The following is a 23,178-nucleotide window of genomic DNA, read 5'->3' on the forward strand; positions in this document are numbered from 1 at the left end:
ACTGATCTTCCCAGTGAATTGCTGTACAGGGGTGCTTGTCAGCACAAGTCTGACCTCTGGAGAATAGGCAGGTTGTGCTCCCAACAAAGCCAGAAAACTGACCACACCAGGATGGATGTGCTCTTGGGCCTAGCATGGTCAGTTTAAAATTGGAAATCAGGGAGAGTGGCAGAATCACCAGGGATTTCACACAAAGGAAACAACAGAAAGAGAACAGGATGCTTTTTAACACAAGTACAATAGGAAATTATCAGGAATATGAAATATTGGGGTTACAAACACTTAAATAACCACTTCAATACCGGGCATTTTCACCCCCCTGCCTAGGCCAAATTTCAGCTTTCAGCGCTGTCACACATTGAATGAAAATTATCATACAACACCCATATGAGATTGTTTTCACACAAATAGTGCTTTCTTTTGGTGGTGTTTCATCACAACAGTTTTTTTTATTTCCTAAATAAACAAAAAAAGACCAAAAATTCTGAAAAAAAAAGTTTTTTCTTTGTTTCTGTTATAAAATTTTGCAAATAAGTAATATTTCTTCATAAATTTAGGACAAACTGTATTTTGCTATAAATGTGATAGACCTCCTGTGCTCCTAACTAAAAACCTATCAACTAATCACAGAGGTAAAGCTGCCAACATTCAGTCATATACCTATAGACAAGTATGAAAAATAAAACAAAAAATAATGTGGCGCTACTACCATATAAATCCTTCACATATTAACACACTGAATTTGCATAAATATAAGTGAACTAGTGCAAATGAGTGAAAAAAAACAATCAACAATACATAAACCGTGATGGACGACAGTGTAAAGTTACCTCACACAATAACACATACAAGTGCCAACCAACAGGTCCAAAATTAGGGACCAAATTTAGGATAATAGTGCTGCAAATGATCCTATTGGATCTAATAGTGATCAACAAACAACATAAAAAAGTCCAAAAAGTCCAAAACCTCCCACCAGAACAAATAAATTATTCCAACCACACTTAAAAAAAATCACAAGTGCATTCCAAAAAACATATAATTGTGTCTAATCATGCAAAAAATTACATATATAAACGCATAATAAAACAGATAATATAGTAAAAAAGTATCAGCAATCAACAAAATAAAGTCCACATAAATTCTTTGAACACAAAGTGATGACAGGTGTGCGAAGATATCCAAAATGGCTGAATTGCCCACTCACCTCCCTCTTGCGACCCACACAGGGTCAAAGAGCCTTTAGGATCACTAATACCTGGATTCTTAATACCCGGGACTCCTCCACAGCTCTCCACACTGGTCTCCCCTCAAGTACAGGCTCAAATACAGGCTCACTGGACAGCAGATCTCCTCTCCAGGCAATAAGATGGTAAATAGCCACTCAATCCTGCAGAAAATATAAGTGAATACTTGCATAGTGTAAAACCATTTATTCACTAATACAGCACCAATACAATCTAATATGCTCTCACATTGCAAATCATCTTTCCCATCGCATTTAGTTCAAACCTCAGATCAGATGTAGTTGCATGGGTGTCCAAGGTGTCTCAAGATGGCGTCCGACTGGAAGTGCGTCACTGGTGTGCCCATTGTACAGTTCATGACTTGTTCACACTTGTGTCACTAGGGATCCACCGATACAGATATCGATGCTGATACGGAGTATTTTCATGAGTACTCATGAAAATGCTCCCGATACCTGAAACTGCTACTTTGCGATGCAATTTGCATCCATACAAAATGAATAGGTGCAAACCGCACTGCAAAGAATGGCATGCAATTTGAACAGGAATGCGGATTCACCACCGATCCTGTGGAGTTTCACCACCGCTCCTGTGTGAACCCAGGCTTGTCATAATGATTTCAGCCTGGGTTCACACAAGAGTGGTGTGAGAAATTGCATGCAATTCAGACAGGAATCGCACCGCATTTTGCATGCCATTCTTATGCACCCAGTCATTTTGTATCGACGCAAATCGCGTCGCAAAGTATCACTTTCAGGTATCGGGAGCAGTTTCACGAGTACTCATGAAAATATTTGCTATCAGCATCAATACCGATACCGGTGCAACCCTAGTATTGGCACAAGTGTCAACAAGCCATGAATATTACAATGGACATCACACAGTACTGTACACACAAGAGCAGTAGTGGTGTGCTGCATTGTGTTGTGCTCAGCGTCTTTAATATTGATTGCACCCTGGGCAAACATTTTCTTGGCCCCCTCCCCATATGAAATTTCACTCTCTACCTGCTCTGAGACACAATAAATAGTAGCTAAACTCAAAATCAAATGTAAGTGCAGCACTAAAGCATAAGTGACAAATGCAATCATAAAGTGTTTATGTGAATAGAAGTGTTAATACAATATTCAAGTCAAATAAATCTAACAAAACGTCTCAGATCATATAAAATCATAGAAACATAAAAAAAACTAAAAAAATCTGACCATAAATAGTGAATATAAATAGTCCATGGCTCTACAGGTCACAGCAATGCCCGGTGATCGTGGATCTACAAGGTGCAGCAATACCCGCTGGGATGCTCCAGAGTGCTCATGATCCAACATGGGAATGCACCACCTTGTATGGATGTGTACTCACCAGACCGCTACTTGTATAATAGCATTAATGCTGATCCTTATGGGGGGGGTCTCAGGATGCCATAAATAGGGACTTCTCCAGGGTCAGAGCTATGCAAAAGCAGCAAAGGATCCTCCTAGGGGTAGAAGCTCACCACAGGAGCCGATGGTATGGCAATATAGTGTAGTATTTATTGTACATAGTTAAAAGTAATCCACGTGGATACAGCAAAGAGTTAAATCCATAAAAGCATACCAAGATGGCCGCTGCTCCGAACTCTGGCCATCGTGCACTTTCTACAAGCACACCAAAACTGAATGCAGGAAAGTGCACCATACCTGCAGGATATAATAGAAGTCTATGGCAAAGTGCAGCTAACCCAAGAAAGTTGTAGATGCACTGGGCTGTACCCGTGTGAAAGCAGCCTTATAGGGGGCTCAGAACAGTAAGGGTTCATTTACATTTGCAGTTTAGGGATGGTAAAACCCCATAGTTAAGACATGTTTTTACTACACCCCCTTTAGCTGCAGTTGCCAGGGGTGTTCACATGTCGAGTTCTATGCCCTGCCATGGTTGGTGGGTGTAGCACCTGCCAAGTATGACCCATTCAAGTGAATGAGGATGCTCTGCAAGTGCCATGCAACCTTGTGCAGTACAGCAAACAAGAGGTTAAAGCAGGCAGCGTTTTGTTTCTTTCTCACCACCTGCTTTAACCCCTTGGATCCCGCAGAAGCATGCAGTTGTGGGGGGCTTGCAGAGTGGTCCCATTTACTTGAATGGGTCGCGATTAGTAGGCAGTAGCACCCACCAAAAGCAACAAGGAGTTTAATTCCTGCTGTGGCATGTGTACACTTTTGGCTGCTTCCTCAAAAGCTAAAGTGTGGGCAGTAAAACCGTGACTTAACCAAAGGGTTTTACCACCCCCCAACTGTACATGTGACCGAGCCCCAAGAGTGCCGCTGTCGAATGCAAGTAAGGGCTCATTAAAAAATGCAGAAGGCACTGCTGCCCCTCTAAAAAGCGATCCAAGTGTGTTTGACAAGTGGTGAGGAGGCCTCTTCCCACCTGATTTAAACCCATGACTGCTGTGCGATGCACGTGATTTTGAAACGGTAGTATGGCGATTAGAGATTTAAATCAGTTGTAAGTAGGCGACACTGTGCACGGTGATCTTTTACTTCTCCCATGTTGTTCAGGTAGATCTCCACCTGTTTCAGGTTGCCTACCCCTGCAGTACATTACATCACAAAAGATCTCTGTGAATTAATGAACCAGCCATGTGGGTGGAGCCAGGGCTGCTGCTAGACATCATGGGGCCCCATACAGCCTACCTAACGGGACCCCCTTTGTCCCCACCCACGACCAAACCCCTGGCCCCGCCTCAAAACAAAATGTAGCTTTGTCTTCAAGTGATATATAATAAAATAGAGTAAGTATATAAATATCAAGGTCTGCAAATATGAAAAATATTTCAGCCCAAAATGAATGTGAAGAGGTACAATATATATGTGACAGTCCTGTATTCGGACCAACAAGTATAAATCAAAAATCCATAGAACCAAAATCAATAAGGTAGGCATATCAAATATTATATTAATATTTCATACTTTTGGTGATGATTTTGGTTCTATGGATTTTTGATTCATACTCGATGGTTCCAATACAGGGCTTTCATGTATACATTGAATCTCTTCACATTAAAGCTCCACCCAAAAGGGGACGTTCTGCTTTAAGCCTTTGTCCCCCGCTCCCCATTAAGGATTAGCACCTTTGGGGAGCGGGTACCTGAATTTGACAGGTACCCGCTCCCACTTCTTATGCGATCGCCTAGGCGATTGGAAGTGGAAGTTGTCCTCCCCACCTCCCTCCCCGTAGTCTTCTGGGACACGTGACATGTCCCAGAAGACTACGGGGCCATTCACAAAGCGCAGCGCTTCTCACGCATGCGCAGTGGGCACCTGGCTGTGAAGCCGTAAGCTGCCACAGCCAGGTGCCCACACTGAAGATTCGGGCGCCTGGGAGAGAAGACGGCTGGGGAAACCAGCCATGGTGAGGACACAGTTGGACTGAGGGACAGGTAAGTGGCTGTATTTTAAAAGTCAGCAGCTACAGTTTTTGTAGCTGCTTTTATTTTTTTTATTTTTCAGGTGGAACTCCGCTTTAATTTCCGGCTGTAATGTTTTGCACATTTAGGGAACTTGATATTTATATGCTTATCCTATACAATTTATTATAATAGCAGTACACTTCTTTTTTGTACAAGTGCAAACAGGGCTGGTGCCAGCATAAGGCAGTCACCCTAGGGCGCTGTGCTGGAGATTTGGATTTCTATAATACCAGTCTTCTGTTCCCCCCCAGCAGGCAAACTAAAACGTCCATGCTGCTTCCAGTAGGGAAGCGGGCACAGCATTGAAGTTTTAGTTGGCCTGCACAAGGCTTCTGCCAGATCAAGGACAGAACAGTAGGCAGGCAGGGCAGTTTGCATGTCCTGCTGTCAGAGCGGATCTGCCAGAATGCAAAGGAGGGTGGAGTGGTGCGCAGAACCCAGGTGAGTGCAGGGATCAGTCTGGGCCTGCTGTCAGGAATGGTGATGTGTGCCCAGCTCTACGGGGAGGGTGAAGCCAGGGGGTGCTAGTGGAGGACCTCATGGAGGAGAAGGAAGAAGAGGATGAGGTCAGGGTGGAGGAGCCTTCCTTCTGCTCTACGCTGTAGCTGCCACCGGAGATATCCTATCTACCTGGGAAACAGTTACCCTCCTGGCACCAGATCCTCTACATTGACACAATCTGGAGAAGCTGCTGCAGGATAGGTGAGATCTCAGAGAATTGGTCATTCCATAGCTGTGTGTGCGTGTGATCAAAGTGACTATACCCCCCTCCTGTCCTACTGCCCCCATGTCACACTGCAGTGGGACAGATGGGGAGCAGCAAAACAGGAGGGGGGCAGCTGGACAGGTGGGAGGCAGCAGATACCCCTCTCCTGTCACAATGGCAGGAGGATGGTGTGTGTGTAAAATGCACTTTTGCTTGTGAAGACAAATACGCTTGCACTGACCCTGAGTGTAAAGTAGCATCTCCCTGTGTGTTCTCATCAGCATTATAGTAATCACACAGCGAAGCAGGAGCTGTCATGGCTCTGTCACAGTGTCACATGGCTGTTGGGTGCTAACGCACAGCACAGCAAGAGCTCTGTCATGGCTGTCACAGTGTCACATGGCTGTTAGGTGCTGACTTTATGGCTGTACTGTGTCACAATCCAACCTGTAACACACAGTACAGCCAGAAATTAACAGTCATCACCCAACAGCCATGTGACCCTGTGACAGAGCCATGACAGAGCTCTTGCTGTGCTGTGTGTTAGCACCCAACAGCCATGTGACCCTGTGACAGAGCCATGACAGAGCTCTTGCTGTGCTGTGTGTTAGCACCCAACAGCCATGTGACCCTGTGACAGAGCCATGACAGAGCTCTTGCTGTGCTGTGTGTTAGCAACCAACAGCCAAGTGACCCTGTGACAGCCATGACAGAGCTCTTGCTGTGCTGTGCGTTAGCACCCAACAGCCATGTGACCCTGTGACAGAGCCATGACAGAGCTCTTGCTGTGCTGTGCGCTAGCACCCAACAGCCATGTGACCCTGTGACAGAGCCATGACAGAGCTCTTGCTGTGCTGTGCGTTAGCACCCAACAGTCATGTGACCCTGTGACAGAGCCATGACAGAGCTCTTGCTGTGCTGTGCGTCAGCACCCAACAGTCATGTGACCCTGTGACAGAGCTCTTGCTGTGTGTTAGCACCCAACAGCCATGTGACCCTGTGACAGAGCCATGACAGAGCTCTTGCTGTGCTGTGCGTTAGCACCCAACAGCCATGTGACCCTGTGACAGAGCCATGACAGAGCTCTTGCTGTGCTGTGTGTTAGCACCCAACAGCCATGTGACCCTGTGACAGAGCCATGACAGAGCTCTTGCTGTGCTGTGTGTTAGCACCCAACAGCCATGTGACCCTGTGACAGAGCCATGACAGAGCTCTTGCTGTGCTGTGTGTTAGCACCCAACAGCCATGTGACCCTGTGACAGAGCCATGACAGAGCTCTTGCTGTGCTGTGTGTTAGCAACCAACAGCCAAGTGACCCTGTGACAGCCATGACAGAGCTCTTGCTGTGCTGTGCGTTAGCACCCAACAGCCATGTGACCCTGTGACAGAGCCATGACAGAGCTCTTGCTGTGCTGTGCGCTAGCACCCAACAGCCATGTGACCCTGTGACAGAGCCATGACAGAGCTCTTGCTGTGCTGTGCGTTAGCACCCAACAGTCATGTGACCCTGTGACAGAGCCATGACAGAGCTCTTGCTGTGCTGTGCGTCAGCACCCAACAGTCATGTGACCCTGTGACAGAGCTCTTGCTGTGTGTTAGCACCCAACAGCCATGTGACCCTGTGACAGAGCCATGACAGAGCTCTTGCTGTGCTGTGCGTTAGCACCCAACAGCCATGTGACCCTGTGACAGAGCCATGACAGAGCTCTTGCTGTGCTGTGTGTTAGCAACCAACAGCCAAGTGACCCTGTGACAGCCATGACAGAGCTCTTGCTGTGCTGTGCGTTAGCACCCAACAGCCATGTGACCCTGTGACAGAGCCATGACAGAGCTCTTGCTGTGCTGTGCGCTAGCACCCAACAGCCATGTGACCCTGTGACAGAGCCATGACAGAGCTCTTGCTGTGCTGTGCGTTAGCACCCAACAGTCATGTGACCCTGTGACAGAGCCATGACAGAGCTCTTGCTGTGCTGTGCGTCAGCACCCAACAGTCATGTGACCCTGTGACAGAGCTCTTGCTGTGTGTTAGCACCCAACAGCCATGTGACCCTGTGACAGAGCCATGACAGAGCTCTTGCTGTGCTGTGCGTTAGCACCCAACAGCCATGTGACCCTGTGACAGAGCCATGACAGAGCTCTTGCTGTGCTGTGTGTTAGCACCCAACAGCCATGTGACCCTGTGACAGAGCCATGACAGAGCTCTTGCTGTGCTGTGCGTTAGCACCCAACAGTCATGTGACCCTGTGACAGAGCCATGACAGAGCTCTTGCTGTGCTGTGCGTTAGCACCCAACAGTCATGTGACCCTGTGACAGAGCTCTTGCTGTGTGTTAGCACCCAACAGCCATGTGACCCTGTGACAGAGCCATGACAGAGCTCTTGCTGTGCGTTAGCACCCAACAGTCATGTGACCCTGTGACAGAGCCATGACAGAGCTCTTGCTGTGCTGTGCGTCAGCACCCAACAGTCATGTGACCCTGTGACAGAGCTCTTGCTGTGTGTTAGCACCCAACAGCCATGTGACCCTGTGACAGAGCCATGACAGAGCTCTTGCTGTGCTGTGCGTTAGCACCCAACAGCCATGTGACCCTGTGACAGAGTCATGACAGAGCTCTTGCTGTGCTGTGCGTTAGCACCCAACAGCCATGTGACCCTGTGACAGAGCCATGACAGAGCTCTTGCTGTGCTGTGCGTTAGCACCCAACAGTCATGTGACCCTGTGACAGAGCCATGACAGAGCTCTTGCTGTGCTGTGCGTTAGCACCGAACAGTCATGTGACCCTGTGACAGAGCTCTTGCTGTGTGTTAGCACCCAACAGCCATGTGACCCTGTGACAGAGCCATGACAGAGCTCTTGCTGTGCTGTGCGTTAGCACCCAACAGCCATGTGACCCTGTGACAGAGCCATGACAGAGCTCTTGCTGTGCTGTGCGTTAGCACCCAACAGTCATGTGACCCTGTGACAGAGCCATGACAGAGCTCTTGCTGTGCTGTGCGTTAGCACCCAGCAGTCATGTGACCCTGTGACAGAGCTCTTGCTGTGTGTTAGCACCCAACAGCCATGTGACCCTGTGACAGAGCCATGACAGAGCTCTTGCTGTGCTGTGTGATTACTATAATGCTGATGAGAACACACAGGGAGGATTCTCTCCAGATCTGACTGTCACTCACTGTGCGCAGCCACGTTCCCTCCAGGATTAGAGCTCTTCCTGCTCCTGAACCTGCCACAGTTCTGATGTCCAGATGATTCCTTCAGCCAGAGCCTGCCCTCTTCGCAGCTGGCAGTGAGGAAGATATCACTCCGCCAGCAGCAGAGACTGTGATCCCACTTTTCACCAGCATATTTAGCACTGGATATTGTGTGAATCCGCCTGTGCTGAAAAAGAAAAAAGTCCCTCTATCTTACAGTGTCCCGGGCCCCTCTGGATGAACTGATGCCCCCCCCAGCCCTGGGAATTTACTACATGGGAGCCACAGGTTCACATTATTCATGCACACGTGTACTAGATTATGAGGTTTGAAGCTACTGCTGGCCGGGCCCCTGTTAGAGTGACAGGGTCGGGCCCCCTAGAGGAGGCCTCAGGGTACCCCCATATCAGTGGCCCTGGGAACTTCTCCCCGCACTGCTGTCATGGAGGGCTCAGGTCGCCATCCTGCTGCAGGAGGGAGAACATATTACACGTTCCACCCTAAAAACATGTTCCCAAAGGTGAACATATCCTTTAAGGAGAGCTAATCCTTCTAGAGTAAATGAAGGAATAATCATAGTACACATAGATCTGCACAACGTATGAGATGTAATTGTGTGTAGCAGGCCTGAGTTCATACATCAATAAATGCCTCCCTCAGAGGAAAGCAAAGACACCCCCTCCCACAAGGAACAGTCATACCACGTGATAGGCTTCTTCACAGGGAGCTTCAGGAGGGAAGGCGGTCAGGTCTCATTCAGAATCACTGGTGGCTATCAGTAAGAGATGACTGCCAGCCTTCCTTCTCTCCTGAGTCGGTGACTAGCTTGGATACCACATAAGGAGCAGATAGGAGAGCCGCTTACTAGGACCACCGGAGAGCTGAGGTGATGACAGACACTCACTATACCAATAACCACCTCACGTGGGGCGGGGCCTGCAGACGGAACACACACTGAGAGGCTTGCAGATTCACTGTCTTTATGGAAAGTCTCTGGTCAGCCCACTCAGTCTCCCGAATCTGCAGCAGAGCAACATTAGGTTAGCAGAAGCTGCACCACCCAGAGAGTATGTTAACGACTTACCTACAGGGCACTTATACCCCCTTCCTGCCCAGGCCAATTTTCAGCTTTCAGTGCTGTCGCACTTTGAATGCCAATTGTGCGATCATGCAACACTGTACCCATATGAAATTTTATCTTTTTTTTTTTGAGACAGATAGAGCTTTGTTTTGTGGCATTTAATCACCTCTGGGTTTTTAATTTTTTGCTAAAGAAACCAAAAACAACTGAAAATTTTGAAAAAATTTTGTTGTAAAATGTTGTAAATAAGTGATTTTTCTCCTACACTGCGCTAATAAGGCTGCAGTGATGGGCACTGATAGGCTGCACTGATGGGGAGGCACTGGTAGGTGGACCTGATAGGCATTGACAGGCATCACTGATGGGCACTGAAAGGCAGCACTCATATATGAAGGAGCAGGGCCCTCCTATCCCTCTTGTATTGAACTGTATTGTTGCTGTATTGTCTCCCGTTACATTGTAAAGCGTTGAGCAAACTGTTGGCACTATATAAATCCTGTATAATAATAATAATAATATATGGCAGTGACTGACACTGTAAGGTGGCACTGACTGGCACTGTTAGGTGGCACTGATAGGCAGCACTGACAGGCACTGATAGGTGGCACTGAAAGGCATCTCAGATGGGCACTGATATGTGGCATTGCTGTGCACTGATAGGCACTGATATGTGGCATTGATGTGGCACTGATGGGTACTAGCAGGTGGCATTGATGGACACTGACAGGTGGCACTGCTGGGGCTACACTGATCATCAGTGCCCTGATGATCAGTGTACATGTCCCCTCCGTGGAATGCCGATTACCAGCTCTCCTCTCAAGCTGTCAGAGTGACAGCTCGTGAGGAGAGAAATGCCGATAACCGGAATTTCCCTATTTACATGCAATCAGTTGTGATTGAACACAGCTGATCACATGACCGAGTCGATGTCTTCAGCTCTTTCCGTTGATCAGTGATCCGCTGTGTGCGAGGGACACAGCGTACCACCGATCACCACGCTGCGAGCCCCCAGAGCCACGCACGCGAGGTTAGAGTGGGAGAACGTCATATGACGTCCTCTAAGAACGGGACAACCACCTTGCGCCCATTTTTCCTTATATGGGGGGTGGGAGGTGGCTAAAGAATGGTGCCCGTTATTATCTGTAGGCTCTGAGCCCCTACAAGAGTCTGCCAGGCGTCGGATTCTCTCAGGACCTTTTTAACACTTTTTTAACTTTTTCATTGCCAGAGCCATATTTTGCACACAGGTTTAAAAAATAATTTTGGGTCTGAAGATTAGTTAACAACATCCCCCCCAACAAGATATATTTCTGAAAGCAGACACCCTAGAGAAGAAAATAGTGGTAATTCCAATTTTTTAGGTCACGCAATATTTGTACAACAGTTTACGAAATACAAAATTTGACTAAAGTTTTGGCACACGAGTGCAATATATTACCCTGTTTTTTCTAAAACATAAAAGATGAGGGTGCATCGAATAAATAGGTACCAAACATGTCAAGGATTAACCACTTGCCCTCCAGAGGACCTGACCAGGCCATTTTTTGCGTTACGGCACTGCGTTAATTTGATTGATAATTGCGAGGTCATGCAGTACTTCACCCAAATGAAATTTATGTCCCTTTTTTCCCACAAATAGAGCTTTCTTTTGGTGGTATTTGATCGCCTGTGCGTTTTTTAATTTTCCTAGCTATTAAAAAAAAAAAAGTGACAATTTTTAGAAAAAAAACAAACAATATTTTTGACCTTTTGCTATTAAACGTATCCAATAAAAAATTTGAAAAAATCAAATTTCGTCATAAATTTAGGCCAAGATGTATTCTGCTAGATGTCTTTGCTAAAAAACAAAAACCCAATACGTGTAAATTAATTGGTTTACGTGAAAGTTATAGCGTTTACAAACGGCGGTATATATACTGGGATTTTTTTTTCCTTACTAGTAATGGTGGCGATCAGCGACTTATAGCAGGACTGTGGTGGGCATTCTGACACTGGGGGGAACTGACGTGGTGTCACTGACATCCCCAGTGACACCAATACAGTCGATCAAAGGAGCAGAGCTATACAAAGCAGGAGCTGACAGGGGAGAGAATTGTATTGTTTACATACAGTTCTCTCCCCCTGTCGGTAATGCTCAGCAATCACCGGGTGCCGGCGAGTAATCACCAGTTGGGACCTGGTAATTGACAGCCGCAAATAGCAGTGTGGGTAGGGCGTGCACCCCCCAGGGGCGTACTGACCATTTGGGCGCTCAGGCATTTCCCGAGGGCCCAGGATCAATAGGGGGCCCCATGAGATGCCCCTGGTACCTTTCATAGGCTTTTTTGGGTGTGGTTTGAGTGTGGACAAGGACACAGGGGCCCCATGAGTTGTCAGTCCGCCCCTTGCACCCTGTACTCGGAAATGCAAAATCACGTATATATATGTGACTTTGCGCACCCCTGCTGCCCTGTAGCTGTATATCTCCTATAGGGTGGCGGGAAAGCGGTTAAAGTGTTTCTAAAGCCTTAAAGGATAAGTTCACCTTTGGAACATGTTACATGTTCTACCTGTTTTTAGGGTGGAACATGTAACATGTTCCCATAGCCACACCCGCCGCTCCCTCCCCCTGAGAGATAGTATAGGAAAACTTCTCTCTGTACTATCCATAAGATTTGAAAACAGCGTGGCCATGCAGGGCTCCACCCACACGGCCCTGTCACTCATTCACAGTGTTCTGTGAATGAATGCCTAGCTTTAGCGGCTGTGGGCTTGTAGTTTTCAATGAACTACCACGGCGCTGTGGAGTGCTGTGGTAGTTCATGTAAACTTGCTGGCAGAATATCTGCTTGCTCGTATATTCCATACAGCAAGCAGGTATTCTGACAGGTCTGCAGGAGACCTGCATGGCATCAGCGATCTACTGAGCAATGGTGCAATGCTTTCCAGATTACTTTGGCCCAAAATAATAAATGCAAATTTTTTTACCTGCAAAAAAATGTGAATTTATTATTTTTGTCCAAAAGGTGAACTTATCCTTTAAGTTTTTTCACCTTAAAGGTGAATAAACTTCTTTGCTACAGGATCCCCCCATCCAGCCCCCCCCCCTATACTTACCCCAAACTCTTCAGTCTCTGCTAACCTCTGTTCTCCAAACTCCCTGCTCTCTGCTCACCTCTGTGCTTCATACTCCCCCCCCCCCACCACCACTAAGCTCTGTGCCCCAAAACCCACTCTCTGCTCACCTCTGTACCCCAAACCCCCTTCTATGTTCACCTCTCTACCCCAGAACACCCTCTCTGTTCACTTCTGTACCCCAAACCCCCCTCTATGTTCACCTCTCTACCCCAAAACACCCTCTCTGCTCACTTCTGTACCCCAAAACCCCTTCTATGTTCACCTCTCTATCCCAAAACATTCTCTCTGCTCACTTCTGTACCCCAAACCCCCTTCTATGTTCACCTCTCTACCCCAAAACCCCCTCTCTGCTCACCTCTGTATCCCAAACCCCCTCTATGTTCACGTCTCTACCCCAAAAACCTCTCTGCTAACCTCTGTTCCCCAAACTCCTCTGCTCACCTCTGTACTCCAACCACTACCACTAACCTCTGTGCCCCAAAACCCCCTCTCTGCTCACCTCTGTACCCTAAACCCACTTCTATGTTCACCTCTCTACCCCAAAACTCCCTCTCTGCTCACCTCTGTACCCCAAACCCCCGCTATGTTCACCTCTCTACCCCCAAAACCCCCTCTCTGCTCACCTCTGTACCACAAAACCCCCTCTATGTTCACCCCTCTACCCCAAAAACCCATCTGCTCACCTCTGTACCCCAAATCCCCCCTTTTGGCACACCTTTGTACACCACTAACTTCTGCAAGCCAATCCCCACCCACCTTTCTGATCATCTCTGTGCCTTGCTTCCTCTCACCAGAGCCCCAGGGCAGGACTATTCTTCCACTACAAACCACCAGGCTGTGAGCAATGTTAGGTGAGTCAGGAGCATGTGGCCAGGTTAGTGCTAGGGCATATCACTGGCTTCCGGGTGTAGCTTTACATTGGCCTCAGGTCGCAGAGTTGGAACTCGGAGAACTTCGCACATACTTCTTTTGCTCCCTGTCGCCTTACTGGTCATATTACATTGATACAGCCTTCCACTGGCATCGGGTAGTACCCTATAGGGGGAGGCTGAGCGCTCCGGACACAGGAAGCCTCCTTCCCCTTCTGCTCTTCTTCATTGCATGCTCTTTCCACTGTGAGCTCCTGCTGTGCCAAATGTAAAGTTTGGTGGAGCTGGAGCTTAGCCAGGTCTGACAGCCTTTCTCAATCAGAATGCCATGGCATCCCTGACGACCCCAGGTGGCACCCCAGGATGCCGTGGCACCCTGGCTGATAAAGCCTGGTTTAGAGCAACCTACCTGCCAGGTTCCTTCAAAAAGCACAAGAACTGGGTGCACCTAGAAGAACTGATGCTGGTTTGAAGCCAAAGGTTGGTTACACCAAATATTGATTCTATTTAGATTTTTCTTCTGTTCTCTTGCTTTGCATTTTGTAAATTAATAAAAATAAGCAATTAAAATCTATATTTTTGAAAGCATTCTTAGGACTTATGCACACAAAAAAAACTCTCATAGAAGCCTTCCTCCTGGCAGCAGCATTTTTGCAAAAAAAAAAAAAAGCAGCTTACACTTGCAAAAGTATCTCACACTCTTACAAGTGTTCAGGCGCACATACAGGCTTCAAGCACTTGGGTGTTAATTAATTTTAATGGCCAGAATAATAATTAATTCTGGCAATTGAAATTAATTAACACTCAATCGCTAAATGAGCATATCGTTACCACACGTTTAGATGCGTTTACATACGTCAAGCGTTATTTCTGCCAAAACACTGCTGCTCCTGGATGCAATGGCCCTTGGTTTTTTTTTTTCTGCATGTAAATGCCCCTGCCTAAAAGCTCCTAAAAGTCTGTGTGTGCATGGACACATAGGATAACATGGAAGGGTGTTTACAAACAGTAAAAAAAATACTAGACGCCCTTAAAAAGTGGGTGCAAAATGTGTGCAGGAGGCCTTACTTTACAGCATTTCTTCACACCTGCCTAAAACCTTTGCACACTGCTGTATATATATTGAGGTAGATAAAACGTGATCTAACAGCTCCACTCAGAGGAAATACTGAACAAATGGCAGTGTGCTCTTTTTGCTTTCACAGTGCTGTAGGGTGTAAAACAGCTTTACTATTACTTTTTTCATATAAAAAAGGTAACAGATACAGTAAGGCCATGATATCCATAGGTGTCCATTAGGTATAGTATCAAACATTTTAAACAGAGTAGCTTTTCATACAGAGTTATCGTAAAATGGTTGTGAAGGTTGAAAGTTTTTTTTTACCGTCATGCATTCTATGCATGCAGGTAAAAACCTTTCAGTGTGCAGCCCCCCGCAATACATACCTCAGCTTGATCTCAAACCAGAAATGTGTACGAGAGCAGCGGCTATCCTGGGTCTCTCCCTCTTGATTGGCTGAAAGTGAATAAGTGACATATGCTATATAGCTTTTTAACCAGCTACCAAGTTTTATTTTGATTACAAAAAATGCATCTTTTTGGATGACTACTCCCATCATCACCCATCACGGGGGTCGTTGTGTACAGAATGTACTATATAGTAAGCACAGTGGCTTACCAGTAACTGCGGCCTTCAGTCACCTCCACTTTGCACAAAAGATGTCTTTTGCTAGCAGCTTCTAATCATCTTATGACATAGACTTTATACATTTTTCTGACCAGAGTATTTTTTCATTTTGGTTCTGCAAAATAACTTTTTGCCATTGTATTCTATATGATATGTACCCCAAACATGCAGTTAGAGTGGTTCTAAAGGCATAGGTTTTTATAATTGAATGCATTCTCTGTGGGTATAAACCCTTCCATGTACACCTCCCCCCAGCCCCCCCCCAATACTAATTGGGAGGGAAGGGGCAAACCGCTCTACGTGTGTCTTTGGACTATGGCCTACAGCTTGCTATGGTTGAGAGATTACTACTCAGAGAAAATGAGTAGTGGTCAGCAATGGCAGGGGACCCCAGAAGAGGCGGTAAGGGGCCGCTCTGTGCAATACTCAGATGTTGTCCACCACTAAGCAATGTGCCCCAAAACCCCCTCTCTGCTCACCTTTGTACCCCAAACCCCCTTCTATGTTCACCACTCTACCCAAAAACACTCTCTCTGCTCACGTCTGTACCCCAAACACACAGCAGGTAAGTATAACATGTTTATTATTTTAATAAAAAAAAAAAATATCAGCCTTTACAACCACTTTAAATAAGATACCATATACTCAGGGCTGTGGATAAGGGGATACCACCAGTCCTCCTGTATGGGGCCCAGGCTAGCAGAGGGGCCCAGGCAGCTGGGTGAATCAGATGTGGGCAGGGAGGGTAGTTGACACGGTAGGGGGCAATTACTGGAACCGATCCCCTGTAGGACTCTCTCTGCAGCAACTGAAAACTGGCTTCTTCTCACCTTCCTCCTACTGGCAGTTGCTGCAGAGAGAACCTTACAGGGGATCGGTTCCAGTAATTGCCCCCCGCTACCAGCTTCCCTCTGCTTTCCATTGGCAGCTGCAAGCACACAATAGGATCCTTGACGATGAAGAGTGGGGGAAGGGACCAGTAAATATGTTACCAGCCCTTTGTTTTCTGAATGAACATAATGAGTGATCAGTACTGATCACTCACTGTTCATTCATAACTGAAGCATAGTAAACTGTGTGTTTTTTTTTAAGGGGGAGGGCCCTGTCAGGTTGGCTGTATAGGGCCCTGTGGTTTCTATAAGCAGCCCTGCATATACATGTGTACATGCATGAATGTTGGAGGTCATGCCATATGTGTCTTTGTCATTTGTCACTGCACATAGTAGGGACTGGGGGAGAAAACTAGTGAACCATTACTATTATAATTGATATTTTTTACTGTTCACATCTGGTGATTTGGGGTTGTGGGCAGAATTGCAATGATTCTGCCCGTGATTCCAAATCGTACTGCAGTAGTGGAGAAACATACAATGTGTGTTTTGATGTCATTGATTTTTAAAAGCACGTTGAACGCGATGTGGTTTTGCCATGATTGTGGAGCGATAAATCTCATGGCAATTGTGGCAGACCGCATTGCGTGAAGCTTGGCCCTCCAAAAAAGAGCAGGAGCTTCTTTTGGGTGACAAGCTACACACAATGCAGTTTGCTGCAATTGCTGCACAACAATCATGGCAACACTGTGTTTAGGTGCCATTAAAAATGAATGGCACCCAAACACGCATTGTACTTTTTGCCACTATTGCAGTGCTATTTGGAATCGTGGGCAGAATCACAGCAATTCTGCCCACAACCCCAAATCACCAGATGGGAATGGGGCCTTAAGGTGGCTGCATCAGGATGACTGCCAGTTGAGAACCTGATCCGTCTCCCTCCATGCCTTCTTCTGCTTCAGATGATTTGCAGTAGTGATCCAATGTTCAGTCTCATAGATCACCTCTATCCTCCTGTATATATTGTGTGCTTCTACAGGAAATCCAAATAACATTTGAGAGACACCTTCATGAAATCCTGTGTAGCCATGAAGTTGGAGAATTGCATGGTTGCCAAATCATCTTTAAAAAACCAACTCAATCACAATATTGACTTTTGCAAGATTGCTGGCAAATTAAAGAGGAAGAGGTATAGCATTGAGGCATTGTATATATAGTTACATTGGTCCAGCATGGGAACTATTCATATGCCATACCTGTGGGATCCCTCTAGAAATTAGTAGATGCTGCTCCTCCAGTGATCTCTATTTCCAGGTCCCATGCCAAGCAACTGTCCTTTTGCATACTGAATATAGGAGGTCAGCCACTTGGTAAGGGCACCATTCAGAGAAGGCTTTGCATCTCCTCAGTGAATGCAAAGGGCTTGAGGTCTTGCTCTCCACCTCGCCTAATTAGATAATACTTTGTATTGTTAGCGTGGGAAAATATCACTACATCAGCTATTAACCGCTTCCCAAGTGCGATATAGCCGAAAGATGGCTACAGCGAGGTTGTCTAGTTCTGGGAGGGTGTCCTTGGATGTCCTCCCAGAACGCGCCCCCAGCAGCGAGCACCTGGCGCTGTCGGTGATCGCTGTGTCCGTAGGACACAGCTGGTCACGTGATAAGGTAAAACGCCAATCACAGCGGCCTTTTACCATGTGATCAGCTGTGTCCAATGACACAGCAGATCACAATGTAAATACAGTTGACAGTTATCGGCTGCACTTTCCTCACACTGTGACAGCGTGAGGAAAGTACTGCCGATAACCGAAAATGTGACAGGGGAGATCTACACTAATAATCAGGGAAATGATGATCAGTGCCCTGATTATCAGTGTTGCCCAGCAGTGTCACCCAGCTGTGCCCAGTAATGCCGCCCAGCAGTGTCATCCATCAGTGCCCCGCAGTGTTGCCCAGCAGCGGTGCCCAGCAATGCTGTTTGTCAGTGCCTCCAGTCGGTGTTTTCAGTCAGTGCCGCCAGTCAGTGCCCATCATTGCTGCATATCAGTGCCTCCTCATCAATGCCCACCAGTGCCGCCTCATCAGTGCTACCTATCAGTGCCACCTCATCAGTGCCCATCAGTGCTGCAATGGCTCCCACTGCTGTGTTTCAGCCAATGAGGAGGGAGAGAACCAGGAGAGCCGCTGCTCTTGTGCACATCTCAGGATCGAGATCAGGCTCAAGTGAGTATTAAGGGGGGCTGAGGGAGGTGCTGCACACCGTAGGTTTTTACCTTCATGCACAGAATGCATGAAGGTAAAAAACCTTCAGCCTTTAGAACCACTTTGAGTTGTATTCTTATTTAACACAAAATGTCTTTAAAGTTGAAATCTACGTAGTAAACCTGCTAAATACACAGTTGAAATGTATGTAGTGGACCTCTTTTACCTGCAAAAGGATTTGTAATTTTATGCAGTCTGTCCTAAGACTTACACAGCTCTGCCAAACAGCAGATCCAGATTGGTGACCTAATGTGTCTCTACTGCAGTTACACAATACAGCCTTGTTGCCTCCCTGCCTCCAGCCTGTGATCTGACAGTGAAGGAGTAGCAACAGGCTGATGCATTGTTTCTCTGCCCTCTCCTCCTGTCAACATGTTCTTGTTGGCACATCTGATTACATTAGACCTGAGTGGCTCTCAGTACTTCAGTACTGCCCTTCCATCACCCAGTCTGACCACTAATGTAGAGGGGATCATTGAAGGCTGATAGTTAAGCAGTATTAAACCCAAAACAAAAAATGTAATATATTGCAGCTTAGCAATCATTAGATGTGGTTCCTGCATTAGTTTTCTTTCATTAGTTTTTTTTTTACCTGTTTTCACCTGGTAATCTGGACAGTAACACATCTCATGTATTAGAGTGGCCCCACTTTGGATGAAAGAGAACAGGAGGCACCTCTGGACAGCAGCATTGTCAGTCTGAGGGGAGTGTGTTACAAGTACTAGCAGATTTAAATACATTAACAACTTGAAGCCAAACTCAAGCTCACATTTTATAATCAGTTACAACTAAGTTTTTTTTTTGGGGGGGGGGGGTTAAAGGTTTTATATAAATAAAATCTGGTCATTGTAAGGACCCGTTTTAAATGATTTGTCTCAACCCTCTAACTGCAGGAGAGTTTGTTTTTTTAAAAAACAACAGACTTACTGGCTGGATGGATCAGCAGATGAAAATAGAAGAAACAAAGCGTAATAAATAAACCTAATATAACCATCACATCTAAGAACTGATAAGCTACAATTAAATAAATGGTTATCACAATCTGCATAATAACACACACCAATAGCAATGTGAGTTTTGCAGCATGAAACAAACACATCTTTTGACAGCATCACAGTATAGAATTAATACATTACCAAAGCTATGGTAAGAAGGTAAGTGTAAGGGAATTCCTGTACAGCGACTGGCGCAACATCGCGCATAGAAATGAGCACGTGCGCATTGCTAATAAAAATGAGCATGCGTGCACGCACACGGAAGCGTGCCCACAGTTTCTGGCACCAGATGGACTATTTAAAGGAGGCTTTTACTCTCTGTCAGTGCTGACTGGTCTCCAGCTAATTCCCTGTGTCCTGCAGTATCCTGTGTGTATCCGTTACTGACCCAGCTTGCCATTGGCTTGCTCTTGGATTCTGTTTATTCTTCTGCTCATCGGTTTCTGATCCTGGCTTCCTCCTGACCTTGTCCCTGTCTGATGTTCTGGTACCTCATCGCCTGCTCATTGCTGACCCTGGCTATTACGCTGACTACGCTTTGGCTCCAGTTTGGCTCTACAGTCCTGCCGAGTGCTTGTTCTGGCTATCTATTATATCAGCTCCGGTTGTCAAGGTGTGTTCTGGCCTGACGCTTGTTAGAAGTTCTGGCAAGCCACGTACCCAGATTTTGCAGTTCAAGTGGAGTGCTTCCTTAACCTCAGCTGGCTGTTCTAGCATCTCCTCTGTTCCTGACTGGATGCCCTGCTTGATTTACCAATATTACACCTCCAGCCGCAAGTTCTGCAATCAATATCCGCAGGCATTTGTTTTTTTCCTGTCCCTCGGCACCATCTGTTCCACCTTCAGTGTGGCCTTGGTTGGAGATACAAGAGAGGCTGACCTCGTCAATTCAGACTACTATCAGGTACGTGATAGTAAAGAAGTCCTCATCAAAACCACAGTGCACAGGAGATCATGGAGAAGCCTAGAGCACGATTGATCGATGAGGTCATGCAGCTTCGGCAAAAGTCTCAGCGTCAGAGCGTCCCCCACACGCATGGGATGGCCTCTAATCTCATTGTCTCCAGGCTCCTCTTAAATATCCTGGTTCAGTTCCTCTGGCCACATTCCAAGAGCGGGAGGCGCCTTTTCCCATTCCAAGAAGTGTTATTGCCGAAAAACATCAAAAGGTTCTGTGAGGTAACAGAGTCACACCCAGTCACCTACCTGCACAAACAAGTCTTATCTAATCTAACTTAAACATTTCTAACTGCACAAACAAGTCTTATACTGCATAAACAAGTCACAAACAAGTCTTATACTGCATAAACAAATCTTAATTTAAGCAGTTCTAATGTCTTGTGAATCTGTAAGTTTCCCTTAGCCTAGAAAATGACATCAATGTCATTCCCAGTGTTTCTGGCATATGGGCAGCGATGCTTTATTTTAAAATTCTTCCAAGAAACCAAGGCCAACACATTTCATAGGCATAACACATGCCTTCATTAAAACAAAATGGAGTGTTCTTCTGACATAGTTAGCTTTGAACAGTCAAAACTGGCAAGAATGATGGTGTGTTAAAATCAATGACATACAATGACATACAAGTATGCTCTAATGCACTGTTTTTTAAGTCATACACTTAACAATATTGATGGCGGCTAACCTCATGTCAGTGCTGTAAACATGTCACTACATGTAGAATTACTTCTGTGTGAAAATTGCTATGTATATTTGCTTAAAATAAAACATTACAGAATGAATATATTGAAAGGCGAACCCACGGGTCCATTGATATAGTCACATGAAGTAAATGGAGTTCTTGCTTTAATCTCTACCGTCAGATTGACAGACAGGGAGAACCAAGTCACTAAACATAAAAGGTGACCTGCTTTCAGCTATTTAGGATGCTGGATGATTAACATCATAAATATGTCTACAGCACATCATTGATACAGTTGTGTTCAAAATAATAGCAGTCAGACATCACTAACCTGATCAATCACTGTTTTTGGTAGCAATGATATTTCTACATGGCAAATAATTTACTAGCAGGTGTAGTAGAGTAATAGAAATCCAACAGACCCAACAGTCATGACATGCATGCTGCTGATTCTGTGTAATTGAATCACTAATTGAAAGAGGCATGTTCAAAATAATAGCAGTGTGGAGTTCTATTAGTGAGGTCATTCATTCTTTGAAAAACAGGTAGCAATTATTGCCCTTATTTAAGGAAGGAAGGCAGCAAATGTACATGCTGGTTACAGTGCATTTCTCTCTGAAATTCTGAGGAAAATGGGTCGTTCCAGATATTGTTCAGAAGAACAGCGTACCTTGATTAAAAAGTTGATTGTAGAGGGGAAAACTTACAAAGAAGTGCAGAAAATGATAGGCCGCTCAGCTAAAATGATCGCAAATGCTTTAAAATGGCAACCAAAACCTGAAAGATGTGGAAGAAAGCGAAAAAATTACCATTCGAATGGATAGAAGAATAGCCAAAACGGCAAGGACTCAGCCAACAATCAGCTCCAGGATGATCAAAGAAGGTCTAAAGTTACCTGAGAGTACTGTTACAATTAGAAGACGCCTATGTGAAGCCAAGCTATCTGCAAGAAGCCCCCGCAAAGTCCCACTGTTGAAAAAAAGACGTGCTGAAGAGGTTACAATTTGCCAAAGAGCACATTGACTGGCCTAAAGAGAAATGGCGCAACATTTTGTGGACTGATGAAAGTAAGATTGTTTTTTTTGGGTCTAGTGGCCGGAGACAGTTTGTCAGACAACCCCCAAACACTGAATTCAAGCCACAGTACACTGTGAAGACAGTGAAGCATGGTTGCGTAAGCATCATGATATGGGGATGTTTCTCATACTACGGTGTTGGTCCTATTTATCGCATACCAGGGATCATGGATCAGTTTGAATACATCAGAATACTTGAAGAGGTCATGCTGCCTTATGCTGAAGAGGAAATGCCCTTGAAATGGGTGTTCCAACAAGACAAGGACCCCAAACACACCAGTAAACGTGCAACATCTTGGTTCCAGACCAACAAGATTGACGTTATGGAGTGGCCAGCCCAATCCCTGGATCTTAATCCAATAGAAAACTTGTGGGGTGACATCAAAAATGCAGTTTCTGAGGCAAAACCAAGAAATAGAGAAGAACTGTGGAATGTAGTCCAATCATCCTGGGCTGGAATACCTGTTCACAGGTGCCAGAAGTTGGTTGACTCCATGCAACACAGATGTACAGCAGTTCTCAGAAACAGTGCTTATACAACTAAATATTCATTAAATGATTCAAAGGAAAGCAAAATCTTCAAACATTTTTCAGTTTATATAGTGAATGTTTCAGTTTGTAAAGAAGAATACAAACACTGCTATTTGTTTGAACAGTCTAATATTCACTTTTCTTCAATTTTTGTTTTTTACAGGAACACCACAAATTTGATATATTTTTCTTCATGTTTTGATTTGGAATAGAATGTGTAGTGTTCCTAATACATTGGTGTGTATGGAAATAAAAGCTATTAAAAGGATTTTGAGCTTTATTCACTTTTTTCAACACACTGCTATTATTTTGAACACAACTGTATGTCTACAGCACATCATTGCAGAAGGCCTACTCTTTGTATACAGGTTCAATAGCAAACAAATGTTTCTCTTTTTTTATTTTGAATAGAATAAGCATTTTCCTGGCACACCTACTTTAAGATTAATTTGGTGCACTCACTCTCTGATTTTGGGTGCTTGCACTTCGACACCAGCTGT

The 23,178-nt window shown here is 45.6% G+C and overlaps 1 protein-coding gene across 1 annotated transcript in view; it reads right to left on the reverse strand.

Moving 5' to 3' along the window:
- Positions 1–8,666, reverse strand: part of SYCP3 (synaptonemal complex protein 3) — a 45,107-nt gene extending 36,441 nt beyond the window's left edge. The window contains exons 1-2 of the mRNA XM_089651804.1: positions 8,569–8,666; positions 1,208–1,390 (exon numbers count right to left, since the gene is read on the reverse strand). The gene's annotated coding sequence lies outside the window, so the exon portion shown is untranslated. The remainder of the gene's footprint in view (positions 1–1,207; positions 1,391–8,568) is intronic.
- Between the last annotated feature and the right edge of the window lie 14,512 nt (positions 8,667–23,178).

The sequence above is a fragment of the Staurois parvus genome, unplaced genomic scaffold (genome assembly GCF_062004578.1).
Source record: "Staurois parvus isolate SC_StPar_1 unplaced genomic scaffold, SC_StPar_1.0 ptg000025l, whole genome shotgun sequence".
NCBI classification, from domain to species: domain Eukaryota; kingdom Metazoa; phylum Chordata; class Amphibia; order Anura; family Ranidae; genus Staurois; species Staurois parvus.